Genomic DNA, 13219 nt, shown 5'->3' with positions numbered 1-13219 from the left:
CCAGGTGCTGGGGTGGCTCCGGGTGCACGTGGTCTCTCTTGCACTGAGATTTAGGGTGGGCACCATGTGCTGCTACCTGGGGTGGAGAGGGAACGCTAAGGAAGGCTGCTCTCCCAACGGGGATATTGTACGGCGGTGCAGGCTGTTTTCGACGACACCTCCTCTCCCACGTGAAAGTGAGATGAGGCTGGCGAGCACCAGTGGTGTAGAAACCCTTCACCCTGCTCGCTGTGCTGCGAATTGCACTTCCCCGCAGATGTCTTCTCCTGGACATGCTGACGGCAACACTGTGAGTGTGTGCTTGCAGTTTCAATCTCACCTCCTGCCAAGGCAGGAGAGAAACTGAGCTCCCAGGGATTTAGATTAAATTTGCAGGGCTCACCACTCCTCCCAGCCACAAATTTCTGAAAATTCCCATCCAAATGCAGCCTCTCCCCGCAATGGGTGTCTGCATCCCCAGGTGCCCAACAGATATAGGGGTGCGACTCGCTCTGCTGGGGTGGGCATGAACCACCCACCTCTCCAGCTCAGCTGGGTATAAACACTCTGTATTTCCCCAAACCGCTCCGTTCTCCTACAGCTTCGTGGTGACTTTTCATTCTTTTCAATCATAAATCCTTCAGTCTGAAGGAGGACAACTGTAGTGACTAGCTTCATATCTAGCAGGCATTTTAATTCGATTTAAGCTTTGGAGTTGTTTCACCTCAAATCACAGCCCTGTCACACTGGGCAGAAAAGCACCTTTTGACTTCTGGTATTTCTTTATTAACTGTTGCAGTCAAACTATCTGGTCTTGTTTGTATGATTTTATCTGATCAATGTACACCCTTAGTGACCAGTCTGAATAAGGCATAATTAGTAAAAAAAAAATCAACTTATGCAATATTTTACAGAAAGCAGACCTAGACTGTGTCTGCAGAGGCCTATCGTTATATAAAGTAAACCCTGCTGGCACCACTGAATTTAGATTGCACAAGCCCATAAAGCACGTATAAAGGGACCTGATAGCTTTTGCACCCACAAACTGATTTTTGCTGCTTTGCAGATCACAAAACTTCCAAAATTCTCACCATCTATTTGCAAATGCCTCAGTAATGCCTTGTCTCTGGTACCTCCCCCTGATCCCTTCGGGCCACTTTTTTTGGCACTGCTGCCGCAGGAGATGGTGACGGAGCAAGCGGCAAGTCTCCCTGACGCCCGCGGTGCTGCCGGCTGAGCTGCCTGTGGTTTGCTTTAGCCAGCTTTAACACGGAGCCTCCTGTGAAAGGCTGATGGCAGAGTTAAGCGGTCGCACCAGGCTCCGGGAGGAATCATGCTTGTCTACAAGCTAAAAAAGTTTGAAGCGCTTCCAAAATAGTCTTGTGAGCAGGGGAGCTGGGGAAAATTGTCTTCCTCTGGATTGGTAGCTCATGATAGGTAGACTTTTTTTGTTGTTTCTTTAATATGCAGCAAGCGCAGCAATGGGCTTAGGCCATATTAGACCTTGGAGAACTGATCCTGCAGAGAGATGTTACGAATGCTCAAACAGAAGAGCTTAAATCAGATTTTCTGCCATATTAGACACTGGAGAACCCACTCCTCAGCTGAGATTTCTTACCTCTGTGAGCCCTCCAGTGTGTGGTAAAGGCATAAACACACAAGCAGCAGCCAGAACAGCTCTTCATTTTGGACTTTATCACATTCCCTATATATTTTCATAAATGGTATAGGAAAAGACTGTCTCTGAGAGCACTAGCTTGCTGTCAGCATTCACTGAAATGCAGCATCGGAGCCGGATGGTGCTGGGGAAGGACTGACAGACAGATACAGGCAGGGGCCTGACACCAGCCTCCTTCCCATAAGAGATCCTGCCAAGGAACGCCAGTTCCCTAAACATTAAGTACTCCCACCTAATAACTTCTCTGCTATTTTAACATTCTTTTTCCCAGTGATTTCACAGACACTTTGCTAAGCGGATGCCAAACAATTTATCACAAAGACCGGGCTGATAACATGCATATAAATATAACTCAGTGGCTTAGTCACAACCCCTGTTCTCTGTGATTTCAGCCTGTAAAGCAGCAGGCACTTTGCATTTCAGCAGCTCTGATCGTTAAAGGTGCCAGGTGAGGTGCAGAGCAGCTGATGAGAGGCCGAACGTCTTCTGCCAGGTGCCGTGTGCGCCTGGCTGCTGTGCGGGGACCCTCTTCGTGGCATGGGTCGTTCCCATCTCACGTGCTGAGCACTCCTCTGACCATCCACGGTGCAAAGTTTTAGTGAGCATTGCTGAACTTAGGCTTAAAAAAAATGTATTTCTGTGATTAGCAAACTTTGTAATTTCACAGAGCGGTCAAAAGTGGTGGCCACATAAATCAGCTGCTCTCAGAGGAAAGACAGTACAGCAGTAGCTAATGGGGAGGCTTCAAGAGTTCCTAATTTTCAGGAGAATTTTATTGTCTTTAGATGAAACAGAAGCATGAATAGCTGAAAAAATAATGTCAAACAGAGTGGTGGATCTAGAGTAAAATTCTTGAGCAGCACTTTGTGCTAATGTGTCCATCTCTCTTCTATACCCTGGACCAGAGCATTCGCTGACAGCTTGGCTGTCTCAGCACAGCACTGGGGGAAAAACAGGAGAAGCAGATTTGGCAGAAAAGAAGAGATTTTGATGTACTGTATTGTTTATGCAACAGCATGTTGATGCGTTCATGCATTTGCTACAAAATGCTCTTTTCCATCCTCTTTCTGCAGCCTGAACTAAGGGTGCTCAACCCGGGGAAAGGTCCCCACTTCTCCAAGTACTTGCTAGGAAACCTGGATTGCTCCTCTACAACAGACATCTTCTGGCTCCATGAATTATTTTAATTTTGTGCTAAAGAACAGTAGAAACAATACATAATTTTTTTTTTTTACCTTTCAAGCTAAGGAATTCTGAAATAGTTACCACTTTTTTTCTTAATCCTTGTATTAATGTTATTCACATTAGCAAAATATAAGATGACATTTATTGCACGTATTACAGCAAAGTGGCCACTTTTAGGTGAAACGCTCATTTCTTTAACAGTAGGCAGTAACATGCTGCAACGCTGGAAGATGCCCAGTAAAATGGCTCAATGCCTGAGCTGTAGGAAGACTTTGTCATGCAGAATATTAAACTGGAAGCTGATGAAGAAAGTCATTAATGCCACACTACTGCATTGCAAGATCTTAACAAGTCACAAGTACTGAATGCATATTATGTCTCGTTTGGACCTCAGAACTACTCTTTTTCTGTTGGTACGTGTAGGTGCCGAATACTCAACATCAGAACACATGCTTTCAAAGAAGTGTATTGCATTAGTTATCTGATGGAGAGAGAAATAAGCAGATCAGAGTCTCTAAATCAATAGGTTTCTTCTCCTTTGCAGTCTATGAATATACTTTCCACTTTGGCTATCAAACTCAATTTTTTCAAATACATGGTTGGGTATTTCTTAAACACAAATATGCACTTAATGGAATTCTCCATTAATATGAATGTGTCTGTAATTACACATACTTATTTAGAACGGATGCTTCAGAAGCCCTTAAAATAGCTTGGCACTGCTCCCTTGTCCAAGCCAATGTTATTTCCATAACTCTCACTGAGGGGCTTTCTAATTTGTGCTTATTGCTTTCTGCTGCATAATTTTGTACCATACTTATGGCTAGGTAAAATGGCAGGAGGATTATAGTGTTTGCTTGCTGCAATGGACAGGTATTTGATACAGGCTCCCAGGAATCCATCCATAATTCACGTAGACCAAGACTGGCCCTGTCAAGTTGTCAGCCTTGAGTGCCTCTTTTTAAGCTCAGTCAGGATCTTCGCACAAGAAGACTGCACAAGGCTCATCTTGGACTGTAAAGTTTCATCACTTTTGAGGGCCAGTTGAGATCTCTGCCAAGCGGCAAAAGGCTTGGGCCAAAGCTGAGGCCAAGACCTTGCTCATTGACTGCATGAAAAACAGCCCCAGTGTGGAAAGGCTCTGAGAAACGACGAGCAAGAATGTGTGTTGTCTCTTTGGCTAGTGACCTCAAGCAGCTGGAACAGCGTTAAAGAAATTAGCTGTGCATTGTATTCATATTCTCGGCTCATAGATGGAAAAACAGAGGTGAAGTGTTGAGTCTGCGCTTTTTTTTCTCCTGCAATTATGAACCTCTTACAATAATACTTGCATGAAATTCATCTCTCCCCGTTTTAGGCATCTCCAGTGTAGAGCCTGCAGGTGGGCTCCGTGCCTGGGCTCTGTTTATAGTCAGTGGGGAGGAAAAGGACCCAATTTACCAGTTTTCTCAAACGACTGGCACACATGAATGGTGGTAGCTACATTTAGCCGGGTGAACCTATCACTGGAGTCCATGGCAGGTTAAAATCCCTACAAAAATCAGGCCACTCACTTAAATGCTGGAGAAACCTATTTAAATGCTCATGCTTTTTCTAAATTTTGGCCTTGCTGTTGGATCATAGCGCAAAACTTGCAGATATGGGAACATAGCTTTAGCCTGTACCTTAGCGATGAAGTTGTCTTAACGTTCTTTCGTGCAAATGGTCCTTTTGCTTGTATTTGACACTAAGACTCAACCTTGCAGCTTTTGCGGTGAGAAGCTGCTGATAGCAGCCAAGTAGAGTTCACAGCAAACTAGACTTGGCCAACGTTGGCCTCTTGCGAGATAGTTCGTACGACAGAACTGAACGGTGGAGCTTTCCAAGAAGGAAAGGCAGGAGACTTGGGGGAGGTTCTGTGTGTGTGTCCAGGATATCAACTGTATTTAGGACCTGGTGGCTGTTGACATGACTACCTGTCCTTCGGGATTTTTGTCATAGTGGTTTAAGCTGCTGGATTTTACCTCCTAGTTAAGGTGGCCAGCGGGGCCTTCACCCCTATCACCAAATGGAGCAGCTGGAGCCACCCCAGAGCTGCTGGTGGCAATGAGAGAAGCCACAGAGGGGACCCAGGATGCTGAAGCAGGAGCGTCTTTGCATCCCTCTTCCAAAAGAGGCTTCAGAAACCTACCACCTTTTCTTTCAGATCCCTTTGCTGTAGTGCTGGGGTTTTTAACAGCTCTGTTATCTTTGTGAATATGAGCTGGGAAGGCTGAGCACTTTCTGGTCTCCTGTCTTTGCTGTTCTTTTGTATTTCCCCCCCAAAAAGCTTATTTCCAAAGCTCTCGGATGCAAGTCTTCGGTGCTCCTGCTCAGAGAAATTTGGACCAGCCTGGAGTGAGCCTGTCTAAGGTCAAGGTTAGGTTTTGTTTCCCCTGAAAGCTGAGCTCATGTCCTTAAAGAGATCTATTAAAAAGAAAAAAAATCAGGCTGATATTAAACCTGAAGAAGAGTCTCCTGTTTTGCCTAACTACAGGAACAAACTAAACATTTCGCTGACCCGTAACACTGTAATTTTAAAAAAGCATTCATCCCAATAGAGCCGGCTTGTGTTGCAGGGCAGCGTACGCTCATGATATGGGCTCTGATATTGGGACTTAATTGCTTTTCTTATATCCATGTATTATTCACACTATGCTACTGTTGCAACTGGTGGCAAACTCCTTTCGACTCCGGATGCGCTGTTACGGTAATGTGTTTATTAGAGCGATGCAAGGTCAGGCCGACCTTGGTTACTCTACTGCAAATGACCCTACTGAAACCAATAGTTTTTGTGCTGTAAAACCAGCGTAAGTGAGATCCAAATCAGGACTCTAAAGCCTTAATTTACTTTATTACTGTATCTTGATAGATGATTATTAAGTACATTAAGTATTAATGCTACTGTTTTATTTATAATAGAGGTGTCTTACACATTTCTTAGGTGTTTCTTTAGATGAAGGGCTTGAAGGGAAAACTGAGCAAGGCGCACTTGCCAAAGATAACCATGGCTGAGCAGACATTAGTCTTCAAGCTCTCACTGGGGTCAATTAAGACCTTTGCAAGCCATGGTCCAGAAACTGCTTATATAAAAATATGACCCCGCGGAAAACTATGCGTGGGAGATATGAGACTACTCTGATTTTGCCCCAAAGGCAACGAAATTACAGACTGCAATGGGCTGCAGGACTTGTGAGAGAGGGTCCCATTCCCACGTAGTTCGGAGCGAAGCTGCCCTAGCTGATGGCCATTGACCCTTCGAGCTTTAAAAGTCCCATTTTTCTCTTCCCAGTTCACTGAGCTGAGACACCCCCATGGTTTGTTTTACTGGACTGCCTTCTCCTCTTGCCTGGCTTTTTCATTTTGTTGGAATTATTTAAAAACTGCATGTCAGCCCTAGGAAAAGGATAATGCCAGGCTATTCTTTCTAAATGTAGTCTGGGCCTTGCTACGCACAAATTTTTCTGCTAGCGTTTTCCCCTTGCTTTCTTCCTGTGCTTCCAGGACTGCTTTTGCTGTGGTAGTTAGGATCAGTCCCTGGAACAGGGTTACATGGTTTAAGTGTGCTCCAGCTCTGCCGAGTGGCTGCTTGCCTTCGGCGGTCGCCGTTGCCATCTCCAGCTGTGTCAGGCCATAGGCAGCCTTCATTGCTCCTTCTCTTTAGCACGGCTGGACCCACTGTGTTCAGCGAGGTCTCTGATGGCCCAAGGTCTAGGAGATGCTTCAGAGCAGTTATGAATGTGCTCCTGGATAAAAATTGCAAGGTGGTCTCCGTTTATAACATGCTGAACTGTAAAACAGAGGTGCTCTCGTGTCCTTCGCACCTGCCTGCGTGCTCAGCTGAATTTGCATTTACAGTGTGAGCAAATTAAGTGAGTAATTGCAGCATCAAACTTCAGCTGCTTGAAATCTAACGCAAAGTACAGCAGTGGCCACCTCTCCGTTAGCTGTGGTAGGAGGTGGCAGGGCTGGCCCAGGCAACGAGAAGCCCGGGGAAGACAGTAGCAGAGAGGGCCAACATGCAGAGACAATTTTACGAGGCTCTGAGTGTTGCCAAAGCGTCACATCTGGCTAGTGGACAGCCGAGCAGTTTGGTACTGCTATAAAGACAGTCTGTCCTCTAACATGCATTTTAATTGCAAAACTAAGCCGCAATCTGCATTCACTCTGGTAAGTTCTTGCCAAACTGCTGGTCAGATGTTCAGGGAGTCTCCAGTGCTCAGAGATGGTGGACTTCAGGGGCTCACACAGCTTCACTTTGTTGTAAGTGCTCACAGGTCCAAAGTGTTCATGGGGTCACAAGATCTGTGTTGCAGCCACCACTTGTAATTTGCCCTGTCCATGTCTGAGGCAGATAGTGTCTCTGCTTACCCACCCATAAGCTGCTTTCCTTGCCCTAAGTGCATCTTTCCTGCCTCTGGCTTTCCAAGAACACTTCCTTCAGATGTCTGTGCTACCTAGCGAGCCCTGAATCACAACAACAGCAATCACTGCTGTCTCGTTTGAGGCATTCGATCATGGCTTAAGCTAACTGATGCACGTTCACTGGATATAAATCTTAGGTGGGAAGTCAGATCAGAAGTCTTGACTCTTGGCTCAGGTTCAACAGGTCTTTGCCGGGTAGCCAAAGAAAGATGTCCTGTTACGTGCTCCAGCAGTAATGGTAGTTCTCATTGCTGTGGCTACCTGGTAGAGACCATCACGGAGAGGACCTAGGCAGAAGGTCACTGTGCCTGTTCGCTTACTACCTCTGCTGTAACCTCCTTCATAAACATGTTCAGCTCCACCCTGAAGCCAGTTGGATGTCATTCCTAAAAGATTGCTTGAAAAATTAATTCTTTTTTTCTCAAACCTTCCCTCTAATTTCCGGTGTAAATCTATTTGTGGGGAGCTGATGCTCAAATTTGCCTTCTATCTTAAACTGCTCTTCTCTCTTTGCTCTACTTAGCAAAAATAATCATATCTTCAGGCGGGAATTACTCAGTTCCTCTCATAAGATGGGCTCTCCCTTCCCCTGATCACCCTCTTAGTGCTTTTCGGTGTCTGTCTCAGTGTGAATTAATCATATTACTTTTCTGTGATCAGAACGTATATAGTATTTCTTACTGTTATTTTCAGTAGTGGAATTACTACTTGCCTTTCTCATCTGGAAAAACCTTGTCTAATATGTCTTGGAGCATGTTTTCATCCAAAGGAATGAAAAGACTGTTTTCTTCATATTGATGATTCCTGCAATTTTCTTAATTAGACCTGTATCTTTTATTTTCCCCCTGGTTTCCATAAGCTCTGGCTTGTTTATTCTTCTTTCTGCAGAACCCCTTGCTGCCTCCTCTTCCCTTCCTCACAATGCTCAAATCAGTCCGCACCTTCTACAGCTGAATTGATTTTCCACACAGCAACCTATCCCGTAACCTGCTGACATGCAAAATATGAGAGCTGTCACATTTTCATTTTTTAAAAATAGCCAATAATCAGAGAGAGAATCCAAGTTAGTTGGGCACCCTCTGTGTTTAGGAAATTCTTGTTGCGATTTATCTTATTCCTTATTAACCTCTGTAGTCCAACTCAGCTTGGCTTTTGGAATCTCTCTCTCATCCTCCCCTTTGCTTGCGATTCATATGTGAAATAATAGGCTTTGGACTTTTAAAATTCCGGTGGAAACTTTTCCTTTCTAAAAAGAAAGAGCATCTGGCGAGCTGTGAGCTGAGGAAGAACTGCGGGTGGTGTCCTCAGACCAAAGTGTCTGGATCAGATTTTCCTAAGACTTTTCCGCTGGCCCAGCGTTGTTCCTATTGCAAAGCAACGATGAACTGCCTTTCGGTCTGATGCTGGCCGTCGTGGGCAGTTCTTTCCAATCATCCATTTATCCCTTTGCCCAAGCAGAAAATGCTCAGGAAAAAGGGATGAATTCTGTCGTTCAGAGAGGTGTGAAGAGCTCCTGTGCCAGGCAAGAGGAATTACAGCTGGAAGCAGAGATGGTGGCTCAGTGCTCGGGTAGGGAATACTGAGCAAATCTACCAAATCTCGGTACTGAAAAGCAAAATAATACCTCATAGTCCATTTAACTTCAAGACACAAGATAGTCTTAGTTATATAGGATGGAATCCATCAAATGAATCTGAGCTACACTTTGAGAAGATGCTTTTACCATTCTTCATACTGATGTTAACTTAAACAAAATATTTGTTCTTTTCTTCCCTTGTACAACTATGGGTAAACCCTGTGATGGCAGGTCAGCTCAAAGTGCAATTATAATTTTTTTTTTTCCCTGTTATCATCTTCCCTCCATGTCTCAGAGACTGACAGGTCCTTGCTGGCTTCATATTTCTTTAAAGCCCTCATTAAGTCTGCAATAGGTCTCAGCTGACTGGCTCTGGCACTTAAATGCCCAAGTGCTGGCTGGTGCACACTGGCTTCCCTCCCGGCTGCCTAAGGTGGCACATCTGAGACCTCAGGAAGAAAGTTTTCTTTCCCAACAGGGTTGATTAAGCAATCTGCAATCAGGAGCTGAAGAAGAAACAGGCTGGGCAGCATGAGAGTGAGATAAGTTGCAATGCGGGGGAGAAAAGAGCTTCGGTCTGCTGGTGGGTGTGCTGGTAGGATAAAGATTTTCATCTTTTGTCTTTTATGCTCCAAATTGTGGATGCGTGTGACCCTCTTTTCTCTCCCTCCAGAAACTGTGCAAACAAGACCCAAGAGCATCAGTTTGAGGTTTATCCAGAAGCTATAATAATTTCATTTTTTTTGTCCCCAGAATTGCAGAGCCAAAAAACAAATCTCATTTAAAGCTCCTTTTATCTCTACAAAGAAAAAGTAGTTATAATAGGCAGATAAAATGTCCTGACATTGAGGTTGGAAGCATGCAAAGAAATGCTGTAAACAGTTGCCATTTATCTTGAGCCTGAAGCCAACATTTCATAGCCAGGTAGAAAACCTACACGAGCACTGCGTTGGCTGAGGGATTCTGCTTGCCCTTCGCAGTCTCACCCTGTTATCCTCTGCAGGAGAAAACACACGAGGTCAAAAATGAGTGCTGTTCTGTAATGCAGGTGGAGGATATCTGTAAGAATATGCCTCAATCAGCACAAAGCAAATCAGCAAAGTGCCCTATTCATTCCCCCACTACAGCTTCACCCACAGAAGAACTGAAATTACCTAAGTTAATAAATGTGAACTAAAATGCTAGGTCGTGTTTTGGTAGCTCATGTTATAATAAACTTCCCTAAGTCCATAGGGATGTTGAGGGCATCGGCTGTTGCTGCAGTGTGAAATAAGAGGTTTATTGTTTAATAATTTAAATGAAATAGTGCAGAGCGCTACAGCTTTGAAGATCTGGCCCTGGTGATGAGGGCAGAGCTGTGCTGAAAATCCTGGCAGTAAATCTGTAATGGGGTGAGGAGCCTTTTGTGCTTTTATTGCTTTATTTCTCTTTATTTATTTGCACATGAAGTGGTGCAGTCGTAAATCCTACAAGCCTCTGACAAATGACCAAGAAGACTTATGCTTTCACAAGCCCTTTATTAACTGTAAATTTGAATTATTCTGCTTTGTAGCTTCTCAAGAAAAGATATATGCCATTTAAATAGCAGCATGATTTGTCCCTTGTGTGTTGGAGCTAAGCTGTTGAATTTTGGGACAATGTTTTATTGGTTTTTTTTAAACAGCTCTGATGTCACTGAAATCCCTAATATAGGTTCAGACCCTGAGGTCTGATGCACTAATGGGCTCCAGAAGCATGGACTTCCCTGGGAATAGCACCACCAAGCCTGGCTCCTGGGTTAGCCAGGAAGGAGGAACCTGGCAGAGCCAAGGTCTTTCTACGAGAGAGAGAGAAGCCTCGTGTGACTTCTTTGAGATGGGAGCAGGAACAAATTGCACGAACGCTTTCTCTGTTCCTTACTCCTTAGAGGTGACATGTCTGGATTCAAGGATGCCTCTAAGCGCTCATGAAGTCCAACAGGTGAAACCTTGCTTGATCCGGGTCAGTAGAGATGGCCATTAAAGCCAGGATTTTACCCTGTGGGTCTAATTACACACAGAATTGATCACTGCTAAAGTGCTTTCTGAACTGAGCCTTTTCCCCCTAGAAAATGCTGGGAATTAGATTGCTTTCCGTTTGCTTTTCAGTTCAGCTAGTTGGCAGAGCCAGCCTTAGCATGGATCATGACTGACTTAGGGCTCCCAGAACAGTGATGTGGTCATAACATTTCCCTCTTCATCTCTTCTCATAAAGGTGCCCTCTAAATCTTCTGTAGCAAATTCTGGCTGCTCGGTATTATACTTCTGTCTTGTTATTTCCCGCTCATCCTTGGTGTATTATAGCCCCTTGCAAAGATAGCACCAGCAGGGCTGAGTTACTCCTGGTTTCTTTCCTTCGTGTTTGTGCGTATGCTCCAGCTGCTGTTGACCCTTGTGTCCTGAAGTATCCTAGAAGCATCTTTGGTCCTGTCATGTTGCCCCTTTCTTTTAGCTGGTAGCAAATACGAGTAACGGTGTCACTCTGCTCTTGTTTTTGAAGTTGAGCTTCATGGTAACACAGCGCTTCTCAGATGCATGGAGCAGTAGGGATTTCTCCCAGTTAGTTCTGCGTGCGAAGTAGGCCAGGACTGGAAGCAAACCTGGCTGGGAGAGTCCAAACTCTGAGACAGGTTTTCAGTTAGGGGCTTTTGGCTCTTGATCTACAGTTCATGGGCTGAAAAATCCCTTTCTCTGATGGATACCTGCAGTGACACAAAACAACTCCACAGATATATAGTCAGGTTAAAAATGGGCCAAATGTCCTGGTGACCAGGGAGTTTTCCCTGACTGGTAATGCTTCTCTGGTGCCCGATTCTGAGCCATGTGTTGCTTAATGTTCCTGCCCTTTGCCTGGAAGAAAACATGAAATAGTGATTCGCAGAAGAATGTGCAGTAGAAGAACGGAATCGGAGATGAGAGAATAAAAGAGGGCAAACACTAGAAAGGATGATGGGACAATGTATCTCCATGCTACAAGTTGTGATAGGCATCTGCTCTTCGCTTTCATAGGAACAAGCATCCGGCTGTATAGAAGCAGGGAGCGCAGGGTGTGCTTAGAGAATGAAGCATTTTCAAGAGAAGAAGCGACTGATGGGAAAGTGAAGGACTATTGTGGGTAATCTGCTGATGGTGAGCTCCTGCTGAAGCACTGGTGGAAAGTGTGACTGTCTAACCAGGGGGACCAGAGTGGGAACAGCCCTGTGTGGCTCTGATGTAATGCCCCTGGAATAGCCTCAACGTGATACATACAAAACATTGGAGAGTTCAAAGGAGAATGATTAAAAACTTGAAAAATATGCTTGAAAGCTAAGAAATCAAGAATCTGAGTTTGACTCGTGGTGGTTGTTGTGTGCCAGTGCCTTCATGGAGAACCAAACTCAGTAATGCCTCCATCTAGCAGGCATCCAGCAAGTTGTGAAGTTATAGCTGGAAGTTATAGTTAGGCAAATTCCAGGAAGAATGAATGGGAGATTTTGACCAGTGGAAGTGGCAAACTATTCTTGTGACTGTGATGATGTCTCCAACACTGGAAGTTATGTTTTAAAAACTATTTACCTACAGCTATGAATGCTGCCATCCAATCTAGCACGTCCCCATGCTATAGGGGCATCAGGACCTGGGATAACCAGATCAAAATGTAGCTGTTTGCCACTGTAGATAGAAGTGTCAGTGCAGATAAGTGGTAGAGCTGGATTGCCATTCACCAGCACCATAACACAGGAGTTACCAAATTAGTTCTGCTAGGAGAAGATAGGCAAGCGTGTTCGCTCTTGACACAGAGAAGATGCTTTATGTCTGGATGGCTCATTCAATATATAATAGTAGAGGATGATTTGATATCAGAGAGGGCAGGGAAATCAACGGAGCTCAGAAATAAAGATGAAAATGGGCTGTTTTTCTGGTTTGCTAATCTTACAGGCAGAACTGAGCATTGACACCCCATTCACTGTAACTAGATGGGGAGCTCTTGTAGGCTGGGGATGGAGGCATCTGTGGACAAACAGCATAGAGGATACTGGGGAGGAGTTTCAAGTGATGTGGTTGGTCCTGAGGAAGATTATTTGCATGCTTACAGCCACTTGCAGCATATACAGATAAAGTATAGCAAGTGGCATGTCCTGCAAGAAATAACTAGATCAACTATGACAGCATGAAAGTAAATCCATGGCCCAGATGTATAACGGGTATTAATATTTCTTGGGTTAGGTCTGGTCCCTGAAACTTGAAGAGCTGTTCTGTTTTTATGTCAGCTTAATAGAAAGAATTGTATTTATTTTGTGTTATCTGGGCAAATTCAGCTGCAATTATTTTACTTTTATCCTTTCCCAGGGAGATGTATAC

Source organism: Dromaius novaehollandiae, chromosome Z (genome assembly GCF_036370855.1).
Source record: "Dromaius novaehollandiae isolate bDroNov1 chromosome Z, bDroNov1.hap1, whole genome shotgun sequence".
NCBI classification, from domain to species: domain Eukaryota; kingdom Metazoa; phylum Chordata; class Aves; order Casuariiformes; family Dromaiidae; genus Dromaius; species Dromaius novaehollandiae.
The sequence above is the reverse complement of the archived record's forward strand: the minus strand, read 5'-3'. Positions refer to the sequence as shown.